At 38.7% G+C, this 18,575-nt stretch overlaps 1 protein-coding gene across 12 annotated transcripts in view; it reads right to left on the bottom strand.

Moving 5' to 3' along the window:
* Nucleotides 1-18,575, bottom strand: part of TENM3 (teneurin transmembrane protein 3) — a 2,746,241-nt gene that overhangs the window by 1,392,853 nt on the left and 1,334,813 nt on the right. For all 12 annotated transcript variants that reach the window (XM_027530163.1, XM_027530171.1, XM_027530173.1 and 9 more), the window contains exon 6: nucleotides 10,158-10,306. The gene's annotated coding sequence lies outside the window, so the exon portion shown is untranslated. The remainder of the gene's footprint in view (nucleotides 1-10,157; nucleotides 10,307-18,575) is intronic.

Raw genomic sequence — 18,575 nt, 5'->3', positions numbered from 1 at the left:
AAAAAGCCTCACTTTTAGATCAACTCTTTCTTCCTTACTCTGAAGAACAGTAATATTCTATCTTACCAAATAATTTAAGATGTTACTTTCATCTATCCCTCATTTCAGATTCTTTGTAATTATGGAAAAGAATATATTATCTTGATTTTTGAAGCTCACATTATAAAGGAAAGTACAGGTTTGCAAGATTAGAAGGTTATTATTCCCTTTGTCAATCACTTGGTGTACACTAGGGTTCACTTAGAATACTTTCATAGTGTGAACTCCAATAGTTGTAAAATTTACAGTAACAGACAAATATGTAGAATACATACAGCATAAAGCAATGCATATTTTATGCTTCATTTTAAAGAAAGTTCTGCAGCAGCAATAAAATAACTAAATAAAAGTACCTTTCTACCTCTATTTTACACAGTAAGAACAGGATTCACACCTAGAATTTGGTATTCCTTATGTGTAATCTTTTAAAACATTTTAAGTTATCTAATTAACTTCTTCTGAAAGGAATATTCAAATGTGAAAATAACAACTTAAATTCAATTTTATTTCTTCTTTAGAATCCTTATCCTTAATTTTTTTCTCTGTAACTGAGCATTTTTTGAGTAGCTGGCTTCTTTATTTGAATATAACTCATGTCACATACAGAATATCTACCATGTGTTCCTAGAACAGGAAAATCAATGAAAATAGCATGAAGAGCCCCAGTAAGCCTGTTTTTGATGAATTATATCCTTAAAGATATACCTTGTATGTGGTTCAAAATGTATTGATTACTGACAACTGTTTCTGTAATATCAATAATGCACTATTCTCTTGAACTTCCCCTGAAGTGACAGGGTTTAATTGAGAGAGCCCTAAACAATAAATTGACTACCAAGGAGACAGAATAATGAAACTGAATCAAACTTCTAAAATAAATACTAATTCTAAACTTGAGGCAAACATATTGATGTCTCTGTTTGCTCTGCCTTTTTTTTGACTTGTATCTTTCATAATAAGCTGCTTACCAGAGGGATTATTACCACACCAAGTTTAAGCTCCTATAAAGCCCATCAACATTTACCATCCTTTCTATCAGCTATTCAATATTAAGAAATTTTAAACTAGTAGAAATCATCTTAAAATGCCACTTTTACTATTTTAAATCATCTATTATATAACATTATATAATATAAACCTTGAATAAACTTTCCCAATTAGGTTTAATTCCTTTCCTCCTGTTCTGTTTCATCACCGATTAAGTGACCGAGAAACTCCCAACACTTAGGGACTTGATCCAAAGGAGAGCACTTCCTTACTGTGTGGGTATGTACCGAGTTGCTCAGTTGTGTCTGACTCTTTACGACCCCATGGACTGTAGCCCTCCAGGCTCCTCTCTCCGTGGAATTCTCCATGCAAGAATACTGGAGTGGGTTGCCATTTCCTACTCCAGGGGATCTTCTCAACTCAGAAATCAAACCCACGTCTCTTGTGTCTCCTGCATTGGCAGGCAGATTCTTTACCATCTGAGCCACCAGGGAAGCTCCAGTGAATATTTAAACCAGAAATAAATTATGCCTACATACTTTGGCCACCTCATGCGAAGAGTTGATTCATTGGAAAAGACTCTGATGCTGGGAGGGATTGGGGGCAAGAGGAGAAGGGGATGACAGAGGATGAGATGGCTGGGTGGCATCACCGACTCGATGGACATGAGTTTGAGTGAACTCTGGGAGTTGGTGATGGACAGGGAGGCCTGGCATGCTGTGATTCATGGGGTCACAAAGAGTCAGACACAACTGAGCGACTAAACTGAACTGAACCGAATGCAAGAAGTGAGCTATACAGACTTGTATTCTTAGCAAAACATCTATACCATGCTGTGAGGAGTTCTAAATTAAATTTCTTAATTATTCATAAAAAGCATAGTCGGTGATTAAAGCCTTTTAATCTATTTTCTAGAGTTAAATATCTCAAATATATTATTTATTCAAAATATTTTCCAAGATATTTTAAACAGAAAATTTTGAACAATGCATTTTAAGTCCCACTCTAAAATCTATCATTCACACAATCTATAGCGTTCATTTGTCAAGATAATTATTTGATGATAATATAATCTCAGCACCAGTTTTGCCTATCTGTTCCACCATCTTGCTCCCAATTCGCCATCTTGCTCATGAGTGTATTATTATTAAGCTTTGTTATTCTAGCTTAGAATTCTGACTCCTGCTTTGTCAGTCTAAAAACTATCAAAGGAAAATGACAAATTTTGACAAAACTTATTCAAGCTGTTCTGCCACATTTTCTAAGACCTCATAAATCATTTGTTCACTCCTTGGTTTTAAACTCTTAAGTGGCTTATCTGTGTTATGTCAAGATCAGAACAAATCGGTTAAGAACTTGCAATGAATAAGCTAATTCATCCAGGACTTTCTAGACAATCCAAGGATGAATTGACACTTTGTATGTCAGTGATCAAAATATTGGCTTTGGCATCTGACAGCATTCAGACCTCAGATCTGCCACTTAATAGCTGTTTTGCACCAGGTCATTCTTTCTTGGTATCATATTTTTAAACCGTATGAAAATTGAGGACAATAGTGAATGACAGTTAAATGAGATATGACACATGCAGCGTCTATAGGATTTTTCAGAAGAGAAGTGCTTAGTCAATGCTACTTGCTTTTCTCCTGGCCATCATTATATAAGGATAGCCATTTGCTAATTTCTATAGTAAACCAGCTTGTTAGGACAACCTGGTCATTAATATTAAAAAATTAAATTAAATTTGGTACTTCAGATTTTTTAGCTTTTCTTTCCTGTTTATATATTTTTAAATTTAAGTGACTATATATTGCAAGAATAAGCTAATTATACCTCTTTGTAGCTGATAATGTTTTGTTCCATATGATCAGCACCACTGTAATACATATTGCATGTAAGCTACCAGATACGATTTAATTTAATTATAATTTCATAAGACTGAAGTTTTGCTCACATGGTTGGCTTCCTGTTGGGCATGACATCTTAAAAAGTGATTCATTTAAAAAATAATCCAATCATTAAACTTTGAAAAACTAGGTCTTTCAAATATGTTTCTATGGGATTTAATGTTTTATAAACCTTTGCCAAAATGTTATTCAAACATCTTTTTATCATATTTGAAATATTGCCAGATTAAGACCTCTGCTCAGCGGGCATGATGGGGGGATGCTAGAACTTTCATCATTTCTAAGATGGATGCTTGTAATTCATAATTATCCTTTCTCCCAGCCAAGTGCACCAGAATACATCACTTGCAATGGATGAAGCAAAGGGTGTTCTCTCTCCTCACTCAGTTTAGATTAACAGGCTGTCTCCTTCCTGCACCTGCTTCCCACCCCAACACTGCTTCCAGAAGACAAATAACAACATGTCTTTTAGCAACGCATACTAGGTTCCTTCTTCCTATCATTTTACATTAAGCTAATATTTAGCACCTACTTTGATCCGAGTTCTGTTTCAGGGGTTATAGATATGGGATTCATTCAGTTCAGTTCAGTTCAGTCGCTCAGTCGTGTCCGACTCTTTGCAACTCCATGAATCGCGGCACACCAGGCCTCCCTGCCCATCACCATCTCCCAGAGTTCACTCAAACTCACGTCCATCGAGTCAGTGATGCCATCCAGCCATCTCATCCTCTGTCGTGCCCTTCGCCTCCTGCCCCCAATCCCTCCCAGCATCAGAATCTTTTCCAGTGAGTCAACACTTCACATGAGGTGGCCAAAGCACTGGAGTTTCAGCTTTAGCATCATTCCTTCCAAAGAACACCCAGGGCTGATCTTTAGAATGGACTGGTTGGATCTCCTTGCAGTCCAAGGGACTCTCAAGAGTCTTCTCCAACACTACAGTTCAAAAGCATCAATTCTTCGGTGCTCAGCTTTCTTCACAGTCCAACTCTCACATCCATACATGACCACTGGAAAAACTATAGCCTTGACTAGACGGACCTTTGTTGGCAAAGTAATGTCTCTGCTTTTCAATATGCTATCTAGGATTCATTAGATAAGGTTATCTGTTCACTATCCACAAGCTGAAGTGAGAATAAATTTGGGGCTGGAATCAGTTTGAAATAAATGTGCCAGTTAGATGTAGATCATGGGCGCTTGGAGGAGCATTTCAAAATATGTAATGTCAGAGAGGCAGGGAAACCTTTCAGAAGCCTTTTACAATTATGTGAGCTTAAACAGTAGCGCATGCAATGGGTAAGACATTAAAATAGTAATAATGTGATTGACTTCTACCTTTTAAATACTTCCTATGACAAATAATGCCAGATGTGTACATTACTTCTATTAATCTTCATAATTCCACACTGGAACTTATTATTCTTATTCCCATTTCATGGATGAAGTGCAGAGATTAAGGTTAAGCCACACACCCAGGACCACAGGCTAGCAAGCAGCAAAGTGGTACAGCCATAGTTCAAAGCCAGGATCCTCAGAGTCACTGTGCCAGAGGAGTCTCCTGTACAAACCTTAAGACTTTGAATGTTCCTGGCCCAGGAGAAATAGGGAAGGACTCGACTCTCACAAAATACTAAGGCATCACTATGGGACTAAAGGGTTAGTTAGTTGGACCCAAAGTTTTACTGTTTCCTCTCAAACCATAGCAACATAGGCAGATTTATATGCAGTAAAGACAGTATAGTACTGTTTATGAAAAAGCAGACAGCACCCCTGACCCAATGGACATGACTCTGACGGAACTCTGGGAGATGGCAAAGGACTGGGAAGCCTGGCATGCTGCAGTCCATGGGCCACAAAGACTCGGGCACGAATTAGTGACTGAACAGTACTGACAAGTACTCTGCCTGGTCCACACCGTGCACAGGACCTCATCCCTTCTATCCTCGTGGGGGGGAACCACTCTCTGAGTCCATGTTATCTTTGAGTCCTAGTGATGCCTCCCTTACCCTCTACACTCTGCTGTCAACTGCTAAAGCTCTGGCTATGGCTCTTCATTACTTAAGGACTTTGTCTACTGTCTCTCCGCATCCAAGCATTGCCAGCCTGGGATGACATGATCTGACTTCTCTGTTTCTTGATATTCACCTTTTCAGTGACCTCTTCCTTCTCATCTCCACCTCAGCCACCCACTTGCAGTGTCATGGAACAGGGTATCCTTTCCCATAACCCAGCTTGGAAACGTTAAAGCAGATATCCTCTCTCTCACCGCCAGTCTCTCCCCACCTACCTGTTTGCTCAGCTGCTCACCTTGAATTTATATTTGACTCCAGCAGGACCATTACCCCAGGATTTCCTGTCTTCACTTCCCTTGTGGATCCTGGTTACCACCTATGGCCCCATGGAGGAATCATTCTTTAACTGCCCTCTTGCATTCTTGTGCTCTTTGTTCTTTACATACTATTTGGAAAATTTCGCCCTGGATTAATACCATCTGTGAGCTTTCCTGCTGGGAAGTTTCTGGAGAAAATCAGGCAGCCTTCTGAATATTCATAGTCATAAACCTTAATAACCTCCCAGCAACAGTGGGTAATCTCCCTGCATTTCTCTAGGTGTTATTCTTCTCCACTCAACGCAATGATTATTTCAAACACTGTTTACTTGTTTCAACCATGACTGTCTTTGCCCATCACCCTCAACATGGTCTCCCTTGGTTCAGCAAATAATTCAGTCTCCTGCCGCCAAACCAATAAAGCCTTTTAACTCATGTAGCCATCCTTTCCTCTTTCTCTCCTAATACAGTGGGAGAGATACTCCTTTTTCTTTTAAAAACCATTTTCTAATATAATGGGCTTGCGTGTTTAAAATATCTTGAAAATGTTTAGAGGTTGAACAAAATAGTCCCTTGTATCAGTAATTCTCTCTTTTGTCTGCTCTTCAGTATCATTTGGGACTGTTAAAAGTCTCAGTACATTGGATAAAACCCAGTCCAATTAAACCAGTCTCTCCAGGAGCAGAAACCAGGCATTTGTATTTTATACAGCATCCCAAGTGATTGTCCTATGGAGACGGATGAAGACCACTGAGGGTGACCTGAATACACGATGAGGCTCCAAGCTAACTTGGAGATTTTCTCAGCAAAACAAAGATGAAGATGTGAGTTAAACCAAAACATGAATTTTATTATTGAGATATTAATAAAAACGTTCTTGTTCAAGAAAAAAAAAATACACATTTTCTACACTGAATTGCCAGATCCCATCTGTGCCTATTTTTTTCAGGAATTTTATATCATCACTAAAAACAAACAAACAAAAACACTCTGTTTATTTCACATCTTTCCCGTTATGCATTTCTATTCATCTTCTGAGTTTCACAGCTAAGTTTGGAAAGAGCTGTCTGTATTTGTTGATCTTTTTTCTTCCTCTCTTTCATAGACTAACCTTCTTTAATCTGGATTTTGCCCCAGTCCTCTATGAAAACTCTGTTGCAAAGTTTACCTATGATGTTCTTGGTGTTTAACTGAAGGGGATATGTCATAATCTTCATTTCATTGGCCTTACAGCAATTTGTGGAAATACTCGCCTTCCCTTGGCTTCTATGATACTTCTTCCTCATCAGCCTCTTTTCCCAACTGCTCCTCCTCTACCTAACTACTAAAATTCAGAGTCTTTCAGATTCTTTCTGTTTAGGACTTTTCTTCTTTATCTTCCTGTGTTCTCTCTTCCAGCAACCTCATCTTCTATCATGATTTCAACTAACATTTGAAAGCCAGTGGCTCCAAATTCAAACCTTTAGTTCAGATTTCTGAGCTCCAGAACTACATTCAGAACTTCATTTTTGAAACACCCCTCTGATACATTGTGACTACTCCAAACTGAACATGACAATCAAAAACATCCTCGAATTTCTCCAACCGGAAACATGAAAGTCATTGGGGCCCTTGTGATCTCTGACCCATCTGGTGCATTCTCTTCCTTAACCAGCCATGACATCCAAGGACTTATATCTCTATCTTCCCAGGGGACTCCTACAACATCATCCCTTTCTCTTTTCTGAACTGGTGTAAAATTTTCCAAATTGGTCTTCCTATATCCTCTCCTCATGTCTGTTCTGTTCTTCACACATTAATCAGTGATGAATTTTAATAGAAATCTGACGTCATCACACCCTTGGCCTACCGATTCCCCTGTGGTTTCTCATTGCACCTAGAATTGAGATCAAATTTCTTTAATGGGGTCTGCAAGGCCCTGAATAACCTGTTCTTCACTGACTGCTCCAGTATGATCTCTCTCCTCTCTATTCTCTGCTGTCCTTGATCTAGACACACTGGGCCCCTTTCAGGGCAACAAGTACACCAAGTAGTTCTTCATCTTAAGTGTTCTTTCTACCGCCTAATATCCTGCACCCCCCCCCCCCCCCGCCGCCTCTACCTTCAAGTCTGAAACTCCTCACACCTTCCTTCACCCTCTGTGACGAGGGCAGTCTGGTCTATTACATGGAAATCCAGGTAAAATTGGGTGCTTTATTTTTTCCATCAATCAGAAGAACTTGTAATGATAGCACAGCGTAGGTGTAAGTTTCATGATCCCCAGCACCTAGCAACTAAGTCTCTGGCACATAAATATTTGCTAAGTGGAAGAAGGCTGCTTTCATTAAGCTTCTTTAACTAAAGCCTAGAATTACTTTTCTCAAGTGTTTCTTTTGTTGCCATTATTCATATTAATTATAGACTATAAGTGAGAATTATTACAGTGGCATCTCCAAAGTGAGATTTTCATTCTTCTTTGTGACATCACATATTATGGAAATATTAGTCCTAGAATAATGGATCCCAGCATAAGAATGAAGATTCAAGAGGTGCAGCTGGATGTTTTCTGAGCTTTCTACTAAAGAAGATTGTCAAAACATGAACAGAAATTTAAATGATAATAGAAGAATATGAGGAACTGGTGTCACCTGAATAAACCAGGTCATATTCTGAATTGGAAACTCAGGTCCCTAAGTGGGCAAAATGATTCTGAATTGCAGCACACCTCTCTTATTTTCCCAGAGCAAATTCGCACAATCCAGAAGACAATAAAATCATTGGTGAGGAAAAGGAACAGATGCTCTTTTCTTTCTAAAATATTTCCGTCCCTAGTAAGAAAGCAGTTGTGTTCCTTCAAGAATTGTTTTATTTCTGCAAAATTACTCTGAAAGTGTTTGCAATGAAAATTACTCAAGTAACTAACTCCAAAAATGTGATCCTAAAAAAGAGAACCCATTGCATTTATGACTTACAGTACTTATAAAAATATACATTTGGCTACAAATGAGGCTATGGTGATATCAGACAAGACACCGTTTGGATATTGACAACTCTGAAAGGTTTAAGTAGCATTTCTGCTAAGGCATTCATATTTTTATACCCGTTGATGTAATATCCAGTAAGAGAATGATATTATTTATTTAAACATAGCATTTCTCTTACATATTACTTAGTAGCTCATTGATGAGAAGTTTGACTTAAAAATATGCAGAATGACATAAGTGACAGGTTTTATATTATTTAGATGGTACATTTTGAGTTACTTTCATTACATTTTTATACAATGTGTTTAACTCAAAATGTACCCTCTCATTTTGCTCTGAAAGGAAATCATTTCTTAATTTCACTTAATTTCCACAAAACCCAAGTTTTGTTCATGAAAGACTGTGAAGACTTCAATTTTGTGGTTCAAATATCAAATAAAATGAATCCTTTCATTAATTATATGTGTTTTCTAACTTTTGACTCTGCTTTTATTGAAATCTAATTTTTATAATGCTTTTATTTCTCTTTTCTCTACTTTTTTTTTTTTTTTTAATAATGAGATTGTACAAATTCCTTGTCTCCAAAGTCAAATTTATCCTATGTTGACAGAAATCTCATCTCAGGAAGATTTCTCACAGTGAGTAGTTAGTTCAGCCCACTGAGAAATGATATATAGCATATATCTTAATGACAGCAGAAAACCCACACTGTCTTTATTTGCCAAAGCATCCATGCTCTTAATTTCAGGCAGGTATTTTTAGTTTCTAGTAATTTGGCGAAAGGTAATAGGTGAAAAAGTCAAAAAAAAAAGTGCAAAAATATGGTGTCGAACACTTGCTATATATAACACCTATAAAACGTATAGAAAAGTACATTTGCATTCCAATAACACCTGTGACATTTAGACGTTCTATAGAATTCTTGCTTTCAATCTTTGCCTGCATCAGATGCTGGTATTATTTCTCTCTAAAAATAGTCAGAGACCTTAAAATATTCAAGTACTCAGAGGGTATACGATGCAGCAAATAGAAATTCTTTATGATTTCTATTTTCTAATTCTTGCTCATAAAGTGGTCAAAAATTATAATTAAGCTTAGAAGAACTCAGAAATTCCATATGAAAATACTTCAAAAGACCATGGTTAAAAGAAAGAAAGAAAACTGCAGCTATATATTTACTTTATAATATGTTCACAATCATGATGCCCAACAATATTCTAATAATAAAAGTTATATTTCTGTACCATATCTTTGGGAATAAACTTGCCTTTATGTACATGGGCAGGATTTGCTCATTAACAAAACAAATACACAAATACCCTGGGTTTCCATTTAACGATCACACCAGCATACAGCAGATTTTCATTCACAGAGTTTACTCCACATTTGTTATAGATTTTTTTTTTTCTGGCAACATTTGTCTTTCCTGTTTTATGAACCAAAGCTCTTTTATGGTTTCTACCTTTTTTGTATAAAATTCTCATAAATAATTACTGGATTTCAAAGGCTCCCGGCAGCTGGACATTTGGTATAATTCTAAGTGATGTTAATAGAACTATGACCGTGAACTTAAAGACTTACAAAACAGCCTGATTTATTTCTCTCTCTCTCCTTCTTTCCTTCGTTCTTCCCTCCCTCCCTCTCTTTCCCTCCTTCCTTCTTTCTTTCTTTCTTTCTTTCTCTCTCTTTCTTTCATGAATTGGCATTTGCAGCACTGCGCATGTATGCAAAGAGAGGAGGTGAGATGTCATTTATCTACTGAACTACCACAGCTATAGGCAGAGTGCAGAAAAAAGTGTGAAAAGGAAAGGCAGATGTTTGACAGTTTCTTAGAAGCTATGTCTGAAAGAATGACGGGATTGACTGGAAAATCAGAAAACAAGTTTCTCCAGAAGACAGGGCTATCACAGCGCCCGGCCTCGCATGGGTACTCACCACTCCTGTGTCCTCCCCGGGGGCCGCACGGTCCTCAGGTAGACCAGCTGACAGCCGAGCCTGGGCCCGGACCCCCGGCTCTGCCCGTGGGCGATGGGGGCCACCTCGCCTCCCTGGGAAGCAGCTCTTCTTAGGAAATAGTTCTTGGCCTGTTGAGAGAAGGCATTCCTTACACAGGGACTATGACTGTGACTGCAGGTGAACAATTCACAGATACAAATTCAATTTCTAGTGGTAATTATTATGCAAAAACATTTATTTTAATTACATGAGCTTTAAAACCTTTTTTTCTGAAAAAGAGGAATAAATGGATAAATATGATATAATTGTGCATTTGTAGGTATACAACATTCACTAATGATACAAATAAAACACTGAAGCATATGGCTGACTATAGTTAATTAGATCAATCAAAACTCTGGTTCTGATCTTCTCGGCACTAGATTTAATTTTCTTAGGGTATTCAAAGGTTATAGTATTCAAGTCTAGTCTGACCATGTATAACTTGGGTATATCTAACATGTTCACTTTATATTGAGTTAGCCAAAAAGCTCATTTGGGTTTTTCAGTAGCATATTATGGAAATACCTGAACAAACTTTTTTGGGCTAACCCGATGACAACATGAACCACCCTGGCGGCTCAGACAGTAAAGAATCTGCCTGCACAGCAGGAGACCTGGGTTCAATCCAAGGTCAGAAAGATCCCTGGAGAAGGGAATGGCAACCCACTCCAGTATTTTTGCCTGGAGAGTTCCATGGACAGAGAAGTCTGGTGGGACACCATCCATGGAGTCACAAAGGGTTGGACCCAGCTGAGTGATTAACACTTTCACTTTCAATAACAACATACATTATGCATTTTGGTAGCACACAGAAAGAAATTCAGCTTTATGGAAAAGAAAAGAACTTTCCTTTATAAAATGATAGATTGCTCTCAGAAGAGTGAGGGAGACAACAGGAGTGTTGTGGGCACTCCATTAGGATACAAATCCAGGCAACTTCCGCCACTCATTTCTCTGCCACAGGGAAAGTGACGTGACTTATCTCATTAATGAATTTACAAAAAAGAAAAAGAAAATGAACAAATTCAGGGCAGATGCTCCTCCTCCCTTTCTCTTCAGAGGCGGCCTCTCCTCTGAAAGTGCATGCTCCTTTCTGTTTTCCTGTATGCCACAAGCTTACTCAGGAACCAGTACTACCAATGACAGTTGGGGTGGAAGCCACAGTCGGGGCTGTAGATTCAGTCCGCGGGTGACGATGGCACCCCGTGCTTGGTCACAGTCTCTCCTCGTCCACCTCTCCAGTCTTACTTTTGTGCATCTCTCCAACACAAACCGTCACACTCCAACCACAGTAGCCTTCCTCCAATTCCTAGGTACAGTGATCTCCTTACTACATCAGGAATATCGTCCACACAGCCATCTTCTCCCTGGTATGCTTTCCCCATTGATTTCCCTATGGCTGGCTCTGTATCATCTTTCAGCCCTGAGTTGAATGTCCCCTGCTCTCTAGCCTTCTTGAACACTCTATCTAAATATTAATACAACCCTCTCTCCATCACTGAACATTATGTTCCTCTAAATTAACTCAACTTGTCATTATACCATGGTCTTTTGGTCGGTCTGACTTCCTCCCCATGACTCCAAGATTCATGAGGTCAGGGATCATGGTTGTTTCATTCATAACTATTACATAGTAAATATTCACTCAACATTTCTGGAAAAAATAACTGAAAAGAGAGTGGTAGACATGGAATCTTAAAATATACTTAATTGGGGGGAAATGTTAAGAAGGACATATAATATTTCTCCCTAATTAAATATATTTTGATTTCATATCTACCAATGTCTTTAATAGTTTCAGATCATCATCAAATATCTTTTAAATTAGTGAATAGGAATTGTGGCACTTAAATAACACTGTCTTCACAGATCAAGCACAAGAATCCTCAGATGATGCAAAAAGAAATACATTGCTCAGTGGCCTGACGTTAGCATATGATAGTACCTCTGGAGATGGTGTCTATGGTTTAGCAGCACATAGCTGAGAATCTTTGACAAGATAAAATGTTTTCATAGAAAATATAGTATTCATTGAGTATTACAATTTCAGCACTAGAGACATTTTTCAAAGACATTCCAAGTAGCTGAGTAGAAAACTGAACAATCAGTTGCCACATGGTCTTTGAAAGACCAACAGGCAGAGGGTAAGGACAACACAGCCTGTTTTCAGACCACTCAGTAGAGCTGAGAAATCAAACTCTTCAGATGGCTTAATGGTGGCAACAGTCACAAAGACAGTGGCATCAGCACCAACAAGGCTTGACAGCCTCAAAATAGGGAACAAAAATCATAATTCTTCTGTGTCATAATTCTGAAAGAGATGGGAATACCAGACCACCTGATCTGCCTCTTGAGAAATCTGTATGCAGGTCAGGAAGCAACAGTTAGAACTGGACATGGAACAACAGACGGGTTCCAAATAGGAAAAGGAGTACATCAAGGCTGTATATTGTCACCCTGTTTATTTAACTTATATGCAGAGTACATCATGAGAAACGCTGGACTGGAAGAAACACAAGCTGGAATCAAGATTGCCGGGAGAAATATCAATAACCTCAGATATGCAGATGACACCACCCTTATGGCAGAAAGTGAAGAGGAACTCAAAAGCCTCTTGATGAAGGTGAAAGAGGAGAGTGAAAAAGTTGGCTTAAAGCTCAACATTCAGAAAACGAAGATCATGGCATCCGGTCCCATCACTTCATGGGAAATACATGGGGAAACGGTGGAAACAGTGTCAGACTTTATTTTTCTGGGCTCCAAAATCACTGCAGATGGTGACTGCAGCCATGAAATTAAAAGACGCTTACTTCTTGGAAGGAAAGTTATGACCAACCTAGATAGCATATTCAAAAGCGGAGACATTACTTTGCCAACAAAGGTTCATCTAGTTAAGGCTATGGTTTTTCCTGTGGTCATGTATGGATGTGAGAGCTGGACTGTGAAGAAGGCTGAGCGCTGAAGAATTGATGCTTTTGAACTGTGGTGTTGGAGAAGACTCTTGAGAGTCCCTTGGACTGCAAGGAGATCCAACCAGTCCATTCTGAAGGAGATCAGCCCTAGGATTTCTTTGGAAGGAACGATGCTAAAGCTGAAACTCCAGTTCTTTGGCCACCTCATGCGAAGAGTTGACTCATTGGAAAAGACTCTGATGCTGGGAGGGATTGGGGGCAGGAGGAGAAGGGGACGACAGAGGATGAGATGGCTGGATGGCATCACTGACTCGATGGACGTGAGTCTCAGTGAAGTCTGGGAGTTGGTGATGGACAGGGAGGCCTGGCATGCTGGGATTCATGGGGTCTCAAAGAGTCAGACACGACTGAGCGACTGATCTGATCTGATCTGTGTCATAAGATAATAAGTTCTGATAAATGGTAATTTACTTTGAAGATGAGTTTTTAGTAGTTACATTTGCCAAGGATTATTTTTTTTCCTGCTTGTAATCAATTGTGTATCCACTTGTAAAGCCTCTACTAACAGGAAGAATACAACAGCAAACAGAATTTCTAAAAACAAATATAATCTGATACTCATTACTGAGTGAACTAAAATTAAATAGGAAAGAAATAGAGCCACCTTTGTCCAGGGAACACAGTCCCGCAGCTGTCTCGGATAGCCCAGATGCGGACTGTGGGCTCCAAGGTCACCAGCAGGAGTTGAATTTGGGACTTTCTTTGGTACCAGACTTGTCCTGACCACAGTGAAAAGCTACACTGATCTAGGCAGGAAGGTTTGCAGGAGATGCTGAATGAAACTAAAATCAGATTGAACACTGCCCCCAAAGGACCGGATTTCATCAAGGAACACACAATGCAGTGTGTTTACAAATTCCTGGGAATTCTCTGGCAGTCCAGTTGTTAGGGCTGTGCTCTCACTGCAGAGGGCTCAGATTCAGTCCCCGGTCTGGGATCTAAGATTCCACAAACTGCATGCCGCAGTCACACACACACACACACACACAAGTACTTGAGCAATGAGCAATGACTGCACAGATGTATTATGTGCTCTCCACCTCTGGATTCTGGTGGGATTTGGTTTATGCCAGGTAGACAGGGGGTTCAAACTAGGAGGTAGACATGTTACAATTCAGAGGATAGTCTTGAAGGTCTTGGAAGGTGACTTTGAACTGTTGCCCAACTAGTATCCAACTCTGGCCCCATCACTTCATGGCAAATAGATGGGGAAACAATGGAAACAGTGACAGACTTTATTTTGGGGGTCCAAAATCACTGCAGATGATGACTGCAGCCAAAAAATTAAAAGACGCTTGCTCCCTAGAAGAAAAGTTATGACAAACCTAGACAGCGTATTAAAAAGCAGAGACATTACTTTGCCAACAAAGGTCCATCTTGTCAAAGCTATGGTTTTTCCAGTAGTCATGTATGGATGTGAGAGTTGGACTATAAAGAAAGCAGAGCACCGAAGAATTGATGCTTTTGAACCGTGATGTTGGAGAAGATCGTTGAGAGTCCCTTGGACTGCAAGGAGATCCAACCAGTCCATTCTGAAGGAGATCAGCCCTGGGCTTTCTTTGGAAGGACTGATGCTAAAGCTGAAAGTCCAGTACTTTGGCCACCTCATGCGAAGAGTTGACTCATTGGAAAAGACTCTGATGCTGGGAAAGACTGAAGGCAGGAGCAGAAGGGGACAACAGAGGATGAGTTGGTTGGATGGCATCACTGACACAATGGACATGAGTTTGAGCAAGCTCTGGAAGTTGGTAATGAACAGGAAAACCTGGTATGCTGCAGTCCATGGAACTGCAAAGAGTTGGACATGACTGTGCAACTGAACTGAACTGAAATTATTGATTGATCAATAGTTCATATTTCATAGATGACTATATTATGAATATGAGCCAAGTTACTAAGTTATCAAGGTAACAATTACCAACAAATGGTGATATTACTATATATATTTTTAACATATATAACATAAACATAATAAAATATATAGCATTTATGTATAATACAAATACTAAATACTGAAATACAAATATATAAAATGGAAAATAGAAATGTTTTAATAAAAAGACAAATCTACATTTAATACAGGGCTTCCCTTGTAGCTAAGTTGGTAAAATAATCTTCCTGCAATGCAGGAGACCAGGGTTCAATTCCCGGGTTGGGAAGATCCCTTGGAGAAGAAAATGGCACAGGGGAGAATCCCATGCACAGAGGAGCCTGAGAGGCTACGGTCAATGGGGTTGTAAGAGTCAGACATGACTTAGCAACTAAACCACCATCATATTTAATAAAAATATTATATATATATATATATATATATATATATATATATATATAAAAACTATATAGATACAAGAGACATGGGTTTGATCCCTGGGTCAAGAAGATTCCCTGGAGAAGGACACATCAACCCACTGCAATATTTTTGCCTGGAGAATCCTCTAGACAGAGTAGCCTGCCAGGCTGTGGTCCATAGGGTCTCCATAGGGTCAGACATGACTGAAGCAACTTAGTACTAATACTACATATTTATGGATGCTTATTTTTCACCATGAAAAAATATAAATATTCCTGAAGATAGTGAGAAATAGCTCTCTCAGCTACTATACACTTCACCTCCTCCTTGTAGTCTTTTTCTCTCCAAATATCAGGAATTAAAAATTGCTAAAAAGTAAGAACTACATCAATACCATTTTAGTCTCTGAACATACACAAAGGATTTTGGCATTCAAAGAAAAATACGATACTGAAGTTTGTTTTAGAGAATGCACTGCACCGCATTATTTATTGTCCTGGGTAGATACATGTGTATCCACACACAGAGCACTTTAATACACTTTATTTCCAGAGTATGCATTCCTGGAAAGACTTCTGCTAATAAAGTGAGTGTGACAAAGCTATATTTGAGCTTTCATGTCATCCTTTCAGAATCTGGATGCACTGCCAGTCAGTAATGGAAATTACAGCTAAATAAATGACTCAGTAGTCAACCTTCTAGAAACAGCCATAGTTAGCATTTAGGGTAATGCTAACTTCACTGTTGTTTTAGTAATCTCATCAACTTTTTGGTTAGGGATGGATAAATAACTAGCTTTTAGTATGTAAATTACCAACAAAAACATTTTGCAGAAAATGGGTCAGGTTAGAGATGTAAATGAGGCCTAAAGTGTCTCATTAGGTTTTGAATTGCCTTTTTTTTTCCTTAAGCGTTATAAATCTTGCAAGCTTTGGGGGTAATTTTCTCGCTTGAATAAGCGAGTAAGGTCTTTTCCAATAATAAATGAACAAAAATACTTCTTGAAACTAATTCTGCTTGGAAAAAAAAAAAAACAAACAGAGCAAATTGAATACTGAAATATAGTTTTCAGGTAAGTTGTGCAGATCCCATGTACAGATTTCACAAAGGACCTAGTGTGGCAGAATATTCAATGCCTCTCCTTTAATATCAACTGTATATTTGAAAAATACTTATCAGATCTTGAGACAAATCATTAACTATAAAATATAAGTCTATTTTGTGAAGGGATGGATCTTTGATTTAGCAAAATGTCTCTGTGGTTCTCCTCTGACAAGTCCTGTTTGTAATGCTCATGTCTAATCCATATTTTCAGAACAAATACTATGCAAAGGCAGGGTCTTGCTCGTAGCACTGCTCTTGGGTCAGCTTACACAGTCAAATGATGAGTGCAGACACAAAAGCCAGGCAAAACTGCTTTAGATCTCATAAGATACTAATAAAACAGCGTCGTATCACAGACCGAGACTGTCACCAGGCGGCTTCACACCTCTTCCTTCCGCCACGTTGGTTTCTCTCCTAGAAACCACTCATTTACAGCAGCCAAAATTAGCCTCGTGTGACAATGTATGAAGCATGTGCTGCTCGCGTTCAGCTATCACGGCACTGCCAATGTTTAGGACAGTTTAACATCTCAAACTCATGACGGGGGGCTGCTGAATTTTTGTCACTCGGAAAGCTGCAAAAATGGGATAGTAAATATATAATTACAGTAACTACCTATATTTAAACGGCTTAGAAATCTAACAGGGAAATCCATCAACCCACTGTCATCATTTAGTTTGTGTTGGGCCTAATTAAAGATAAACACTTAAAGTCAGTGATTATAAAACCACATTTCAGATCGCTTTCTTTTTAATTCTCAGCAACAACCAATATCCCCTCACCTATATATATATATATATATATATAGTCTTTCTAAAATACCAACTTCAATATTTGCCTGCTCCTTCATTCATTTCATACTTTGCTATAGCAGTCTCTGTAATGGACTTTATGAAATAGAGCCTTTTGTGTTTAGCCCAAGTGATCTAAACAAATCATAGGTATGTATATATCACATTTTCTTACAGAATAGATTTTATTATTTCATTCATTTTACCCAGTAAGAAAAAAAGGGATGATGAGACTAAATTCTTCACACAAGTATCTGATTTAAATTGGTCTCTGTTGCCTACCAAATTTTTAGAGGTCAATGTAAGATATTTTCACACGTTTTAGCAAAGTAAGCAAGGAGGTGACAGCAGATCTTGAGGTCATTCAGACCTAGTCACAGCGGGTAAAATAATACGTGTTTATTTAGTGTTTACCAAACACTCAAGTGTTTGGTCACTGTGTTATGTTATGTGTTTTAATATAAGAGAGTTATTTCAAGTAGACAGGACAGCTAATCTGAGAGAGAAATATGAGTCCTGACGTGTATTTGTATGGTCTACATACTATTGCGTCACCTCTTTTGCTCACTACTAAAAGTCTTTCTGGCCTCCCTAAATCTCGCACAGCTTTTTTAAAATTTTTGTCTTTGTCTACCAAGTATTCCTTCCACTTTCAGCTTAGTTCCTACTTGAGGATGACCTCAAACCTCTCTCACAGTCTAGTCATGCTCTTCAAAGAGCAACCTCCTTCCCAGGGCTTTAGGAGATAGGAAGCACACCCCACCACCTCTATCCTTTCGATTAGAGTTACTCACTTATCTCTCTAATAAATGCACAAAAGATGATCATATAGTCACATACTTAGGGCTAAGGAAAATGGCCCAGCTTCACTGAACACTTATCATGTGCCACACGTTCACTTTACCCTCCAAGCAGTCCATGCAGGAAGCATGATGATTAGTCCCACGTTACAAATGAGGGAATTAACCCCTTAGAGAAGCTGGGTACCATGACTGAGATCATAGAGTATGTGGTGGAAAGAGAACTTGGGTGCAAGTTCAGGTTCAAAATCAGGTCTCTGTATATGATAAACAGAGCCTCTACTAGGCACACACTTCCTCCATACATTCTAGCCTCTAAACACATTGTTATCTGTATTATGTGTCTAATGCAGTGGGGTTAGGGTTCTGATGCTCTCATGAATCCAGGCTGGTGTTAT

This window comes from Bos indicus x Bos taurus, chromosome 27 (genome assembly GCF_003369695.1).
Source record: "Bos indicus x Bos taurus breed Angus x Brahman F1 hybrid chromosome 27, Bos_hybrid_MaternalHap_v2.0, whole genome shotgun sequence".
Lineage (NCBI taxonomy): Eukaryota > Metazoa > Chordata > Mammalia > Artiodactyla > Bovidae > Bos > Bos indicus x Bos taurus.
The sequence above is the reverse complement of the archived record's forward strand: the minus strand, read 5'-3'. Positions and strand labels throughout refer to the sequence as shown.